Below are 6,984 nucleotides of genomic sequence, written 5' to 3'. Positions count from 1 at the left end.
GATCCTGATATAATTACTTTGGTTGAATCTGATCCTTTTCATGGCTATGAATCTGAAACTGTTGTGGCACATCTTACTAAATTAAATGATATATCTACCCTGTTCACTAATGATGAGAGAACTCGTTACTTTTATATCCTTAAAATATTTCCGTTCTCATTAAAGGGTGATGCTAAGATATGGTTTAATTCTCTTGATCCTGGTTGTGTGCGTAGTCCCCAGGATATGATTTATTACTTCTCTTCTAAATATTTCCCTGCTCATAAGAAACAAGCTGCTTTAAGATATATATATATATATATATATATAATTTTGTGCAAATTGAAGAAGAGAGTCTCCCACAAGCTTGGGGGAGGCTTCTCAAGTTACTTAATGCTTTGCCTGATCATCCTCTTAAGAAAAATGAAATACTTGATATCTTTTATAATGGACTAACCGATGCCTCCAGAGATTACCTGGATAGTTGTGCTAGTTCTGTTTTCAGGGAACGCCGGATGAAGCTGAAATTCTATTGAATAATATGCTGACAAATGAAAATAATTGGACACCTCCTGAGCCAGTTCCTGAGCCTATTCCTAAACCAACTCCGAAGAAGAGAGGTATTCTATTTCTCAGTCCTAAAGATATGCAAGAGGCAAAGAAATCCATGAAAGAAAAGGGTATTAAACCTGAAGATGTTAAGAATTTACCTCCTATTGAAGAAATACATGGTCTTAATTTACCGCCTGTTGAAGAAACATATGATCTTAATCCATTACCTATTGAAGAAACTCATGGTCTTGATAACCCGACACAGGTAGTAAAGTTAAATTCTCTCTATAGATATGATAAAGCTGAAATCCCATTTACTAAATTTGCTAGCCCATGCTTAGATGAGTTTGATAAATTTATGGCTAGGCAATAAGACTTTAATGCTTATTTTGGTAGACAATTGAAATACAATTCAAATATGCTTGAGCACTTGGGTGATTATATGGCTAATGTCAAAGGTGAACTTAAACTTATTAGTAAACATGCTTCTATGGTTACCACTCAAGTAGAACAAGTACTTAAAGCTCAAAATGGTTTTCTCAATGAATCGAATAGTAAGAATAATGATAATGCTGTTAGAGTGGCTACTAGAACTGGTAGAATGAGTCAGGAACCTTTGTATCCTGAAGGCCACCCTAAGAGAATTGAGCAAGATTCCCAGAGAAATAATGTAGATGCACCTAGTCCTTCTAATAAGAAGAAAAAGAAAAATGATAGGACTTTGCATGCTTCTAGTGAACCTATTGCTGAAACACCTGAGAATCCAAATGATATTTCTATTTCTGATGCTGAAACACAATCTGGTAATGAACCTGAAACTAGTGATAATGTTAATGATAATGCTCATGATGATGCTCAACCTAGTAATGATAATGATATAGAAATTGAACCTCCTGTTGATCTTGATAACCCACAATCAAAGAATCAATGTTATGATAAGAAAGACTTTGTTGCAAGGAAACACGGTAAGGAAAGAAAGCCTTGGGTTTGAAGGAAATATGCCCTAGAGGCAATAATAAAGTTATTATTTATTTCCTTATATCATGGTAAATGTTTATTATTCATGCTAGAATTGTATTAACCGGAAACATAATACATGTGTGAATACATAGACAAATAGAGTGTCACTAGTATGCCTCTACCTGACTAGCTTGTTGATCAAAGATGGTTATGTTTCCTAACCATAGACATGAGTTGTCATTTGATTAATGGGATCACATCATTAGGACAATGATGTGATTGACTTGATCCATTCCGTTAGCATAGCACTTGATCGTTTAATTTGTTGCTATTGCTTTCTTCATAACTTATACATGTTCCTATGACTATGAGATTATGCAACTCCCGTTTACCGAGGAACACTTTGTGTGCTACCAAACGTCACAACGTAACTGGGTGATTATAAAGGTGCTCTACAGGTGTCTCCGAAGGTACTTGTTGGGTTGGCGTATTTCGAGATTAGGATTTGTCACTCCGATTGTCGGAGAGGTATCTCTGGGCCCTCTCGGTAATGCAAATCACTTAAGCCTTGCAAGCATTGCAACTAATGAGTTAGTTGCGGGATGATGTACTACGGAACGAGTAAAGAGACTTGCCGGTAACGAGATTGAACTAGGTATTGAGATACCGATGATCGAATCTCAGGCAAGTAACATACCGATGACAAAGGGAACAACGTATGTTGTTATGTGGTCTGACCGATAAATATCTTCGTAGAATATGTAGGAGCCAATATGAGCATCCAGTTTCCGCTATTGGTTATGGACCGGAGACGTGTCTCGGTCATGTCTACATAGTTCTCAAACCCGCAGGGTCCGCACGCTTAAAGTTCGGTGACGATCGTAATTAGGGTTTTTGTGTTTTGATGTACCGAAGGTTGTTCGGTGTCCCGGATGTGATCACGGACATGATGAGGAGTCTCTAAATGGTCGAGACATAAAGATTGATATATTGGCAGCCTATATTTGGATATCGGAAATGTTCCGGGTGAAATCGGGATTTTACCGGAGTACCGGGGGGTTACCGGAACCCCCCCGGGGGTTAATGGGCCTACATGGGCCCTAAGGGAGAAGAGGAGGGCCGACCAGGGCAGGCCGCGCGCCCCCCTTTCCTCTTTCCCCTTCCCCTTTCCTTCTCCAACAAGGCAAGAGGGGGGAGTCCTACTCCCGTTGGGAGTAGGACTCCTCCAGGCGCACCCCTAGGGCCGGCCGCACCTCCCCCTCTCCCTCCTTTATATACGGGGGCAAGGGGGCACCCCATAACACACAAGTTGATCTTCGTGATTGTTCCTTAGCCATGTGCGGTGCCCCTTCCACCATATTCCACCTCGGTCATATCGTAGCGGTGCTTAGGCGAAGCCCTGCGTCGGTAGAACATCATCACCGTCATCACGCCGTCGTGCTGACGAAACTCTCCCTCAACACTCGGCTGGATCGGAGCTCGAGGGACGTCACCGAGTTGAACGTGTGCAGAACTCGGAGGTGCCGTACGTTTGGTACTTGGATCAGTCGGATCGGGAAGACGTACGACTACTTCCTCTACGTTGTGTCAACACTTCCGTTGCCGGTCTACGAGGGTACGTAGACAACACTCTCCCCTCTCGTTGCTATGCATCACCATGATCTTGGGTGTGCGTAGGATTTTTTTTGAAATTACTACGTTCCCCAACAGTGGCATCCGAGCCAGGTTTTATGCGTTGATGTTATATGCACGAGTAGAACACAAGTGAGTTGTGGGCGATATAAGTCATACTTCTTACCAGCATGTCATACTTTGGTTTGGCGGTATTGTTGGATGAAGCGGCCCGGACCGACATTACGCGTACGCTTACGCGAGACTGGTTCTACCGATGTGCTTTGCACACAGGTGGCTGGCGGGTGTCAGTTTCTCCAACTTTAGTTGAACCGAGTGTGGCTACGCCCGGTCCTTGAGAAGGTTTAAACAACACTAACTTGACAAACTATCGTTGTGGTTTTGATGCGTAGGTAAGAACTGTTCTTGCTCTGCCCATAGCAGCCACATAAAACTTGCAACAACAAAGTAGAGGACGTCTAACTTGTTTTTGCAGGGCATGTTGTGATGTGATATGGTCAAGACATGATGCTAAATTTTATTGTATGAGATGATCATGTTTTGTAACCGAGTTATCGGCAACTGGCAGGAGCCATATGGTTGTCGCTTTATTGTATGCAATGCAATCACGCTGTAATGCTTTACTTTATCACTAAGCGGTAGCGATAGTCGTGGAAGCATAAGATTAGCGAGACGACAACGATGCTACGATGGAGATCAAGGTGTCGCGCCGGTGACGATGGTGATCATGACGGTACTTCGGAGATGGAGATCACAAGTACAAGATGATGATGGCCATATCATATCACTAAATTATCTTGCTTTGATTGACGGTAGCATTATAAGATGATCCCTCACTAAATTATCAAAGTATAAGTGTTCTCCCTGATTATGCACCGTTGCGAAAGTTCTTCGTGCTGAGACACCACGTGATGATCGGGTGTGATAGGCTCTACGTTCAAATACAACGGCTGCAAAACAGTTGCACATGCGGAATACTCAGGTTAAACTTAACGAGCCTAGCATATAACAGATATGGCCTCAGAACACGGAGACCGAAAGGTCGAGCGTGAATCATATAGTAGATATGATCAACATAGTGATGTTCACCATTGAAACTACTCCATCTCACGTGATGATCGGACATGGTTTAGTTGATATGGGTCACGTGATCACTTAGAAGATTAGAGGGATGTCTGTCTAAGTGGGAGTTCTTAAGTAATATGATTAATTGAACTTTAATTTATCATGAACTTAGTCCTGGTAGTATTAGCATATCTATGTTGTAGATCAATAGCTCGCGTTTAGCTCCCCTATTTTTTTGATATGTTCCTAGAGAAAATTAAGTTGAAAGATGTTAGTAGCAATGATGTGGATTGGATCCGTGATCTGAGGATTATCCTCATTGCTGCACAGAAGCATTATGTCCTTAATGCACCGCTAGGTGACAGACCTATTGCAGGAGCAGATGCAGACGTTATGAACGTTTGGCTAGCTCAATATGATGACTACTTGATAGTTTAGTGCACCATGCTTAAACGGCTTAGAATCGGGACTTCAAAGACGTTTTGAACGTCATGGACCATATGAGGTGTTCCAGGAGTTAAAGTTAATATTTCAAGCAAATACCCAAGTTGAGAGATATGAAGTCCCCAACAAGTTCTATAGCTAAAAGATGGAGGAGAATAGCTCAAGCAGTGAGCATGTGCTCAGATTGTCTGGGTACTACAATCGCTTGAATCAAGTGGGAGTTAATCTTCCAGATAAGATAGTGATTGACAGAATTCTCTAGTCACCATCACCAAGTTAGTAGAACTTTGTGATGAACTGCGATATGCAAGGGATAATGGAAACGATTCCCAAGCTCTTCATAATGCTGAAATCAATGAAGATAGAAATCAAGAAAAATATCAAGTGTTGATGGTAGACAAGACCACTAGTTTCAAGAAAAGGGCAAACGGAAGAAGGGGAACTTCAAGAAGAACGGCAAGCAAGTTGCTGCTCAAGGAAGAAGCCCAAGTATGGTCCTAAGCCTGAGACTAAGTGCTTCTACTGCAAAGGGACTGGTCACTAGAAGCGGAACTACCCCAAGTATTTGGCGGATAAGAAGGATGGCAAAGTGAACAAAGGTATATTTGATATACGGATTATTGATGTGTATTTTACTAGTGTTCGTAGCAACCCCCCGGTATTTGATACTGGTTCAGTTGCTAAGAGTAGTAACTCGAAACGGGAGTTGCAGAATGAACACAGACTAGTTAAGGGTGAAGTGACGATGTATGTTGGAAGTGGTTCCAAGATTGATATGATCATCATCGCACACTCCCTATACTTTCGAGATTAGTGTTGAACCTAAATAAGTGTTTTTTGGTGTTTGCATTGAGCATGAATATGATTTGATCATGTTAATTTCAATACGGTTATTCATTTAAGTAAGAGAATACATTGTTGTTCTATTTACATATATGGTTACACACCCAATGAAAATGGTTCGTTGGATATCGATAGTAGTGATACACATATTCATAATATTGAAACCAAAAGATGCAAAGTTAATAATGATAGTGCAACTTATTTGTGGCACTGCCGTTTAGGTCATATTGGTGTAAAGCGCATGAAGAAACTCCATGCTGATGGACTTTTGGAATCACTTGATTATGAATCAGTTGATGCTTGCGAACCATGCCTCATGGGCAAGGTGACTAAGACTCCGTTCTCCGGAACAATGCAGCAAGCAACAGATTTGTTGGAAATCATGCATACTGATGTATGGGGTCCGATGAATATTGAAGCTTGCGGCAGGTATTATTATTTTTTGATCTTCACAGATGATTTGAGCAGATATGAGTATATCTACTTGATGAAACACAAGTCTGAAATATTTTAAAAGTTCAAAGAATTTTAGAGTGCAGTGGAGAATCATTGTAACAAAATAAAAGTTCCTACGATATGATCGCAGAAGTAAAATATTTGAGTTACGAGTTTGGCCTTCAGTTAAAACAATGTGAAATAGTTTCACTACTCGCACCACCTGGAACACCACAGTGTAATGGTGTGTCCGAATGTCGTAACCGTGCTTAATTAGATATGGTGCGATCTATGATGTCTCTTACCTATCTACAACTATCGTTTTGGGGTTATGCATTAGAGACAGCTACATTCACGTTAAATAGGGCACCATCTAAATCCGTTGAGACGACACCGTATGAACTGTGGTTTGGCGAGAAACCTAAGCTATCGTTTCTTAAAGTTTGGGACTGTGATGCTTATGTGAAAAAGTTTCAACATGATAAGCTCGAACCCAAATCGGAGAAGTAAATCTTCATAGGATACCCAAAAGAAAATGTTGGGTACACCTTCTATCACAGATCCAAAGGCAAGATATTCATTGTTGAGAATGGATCCTTTCTAGAGAAGGAGTTTCTGTCGAAAGAAGTGAGTGGGAGGAAAGTAGAACTTGATGAGGTAACTGTACCTGCTCCCTTATTGGAAAGTAGTTCATCACAGAAATCTATTCCTGTGACTACTACACCAATTAGTGAGGAAGCTAATGATGATGATCATGTAACTTCAGATCAAGTTACTACCGAACCTCGTAGGTAAACCAGAGTGAGATCTGCACCAGAGTGGTACGATAATCCTGTTCTGGAGGTCATGTTACTTGACCATGACGAACCTACGAACTATGAGGAAGCGATGATGAGCCCAGATTCCGCGAAATGGCTTGAGGCCATAAAATCTGAAATGAGATCCATGTATGAGAACAAAGTATGGACTTTGATTGACTTGCCCAATGATCGGTGAGCCATTGAGATTAATTGGATCTTCAAGAGGAAGACGGACGCTGATAGTAGTGCTACTATCTACAAAGCTAGAATTGTC

Source organism: Triticum urartu, chromosome 6, assembly GCF_003073215.2.
Source record: "Triticum urartu cultivar G1812 chromosome 6, Tu2.1, whole genome shotgun sequence".
Classification (NCBI taxonomy): Eukaryota; Viridiplantae; Streptophyta; class Magnoliopsida; order Poales; family Poaceae; genus Triticum; species Triticum urartu.
This window is presented reverse-complemented; position numbering follows the sequence as displayed.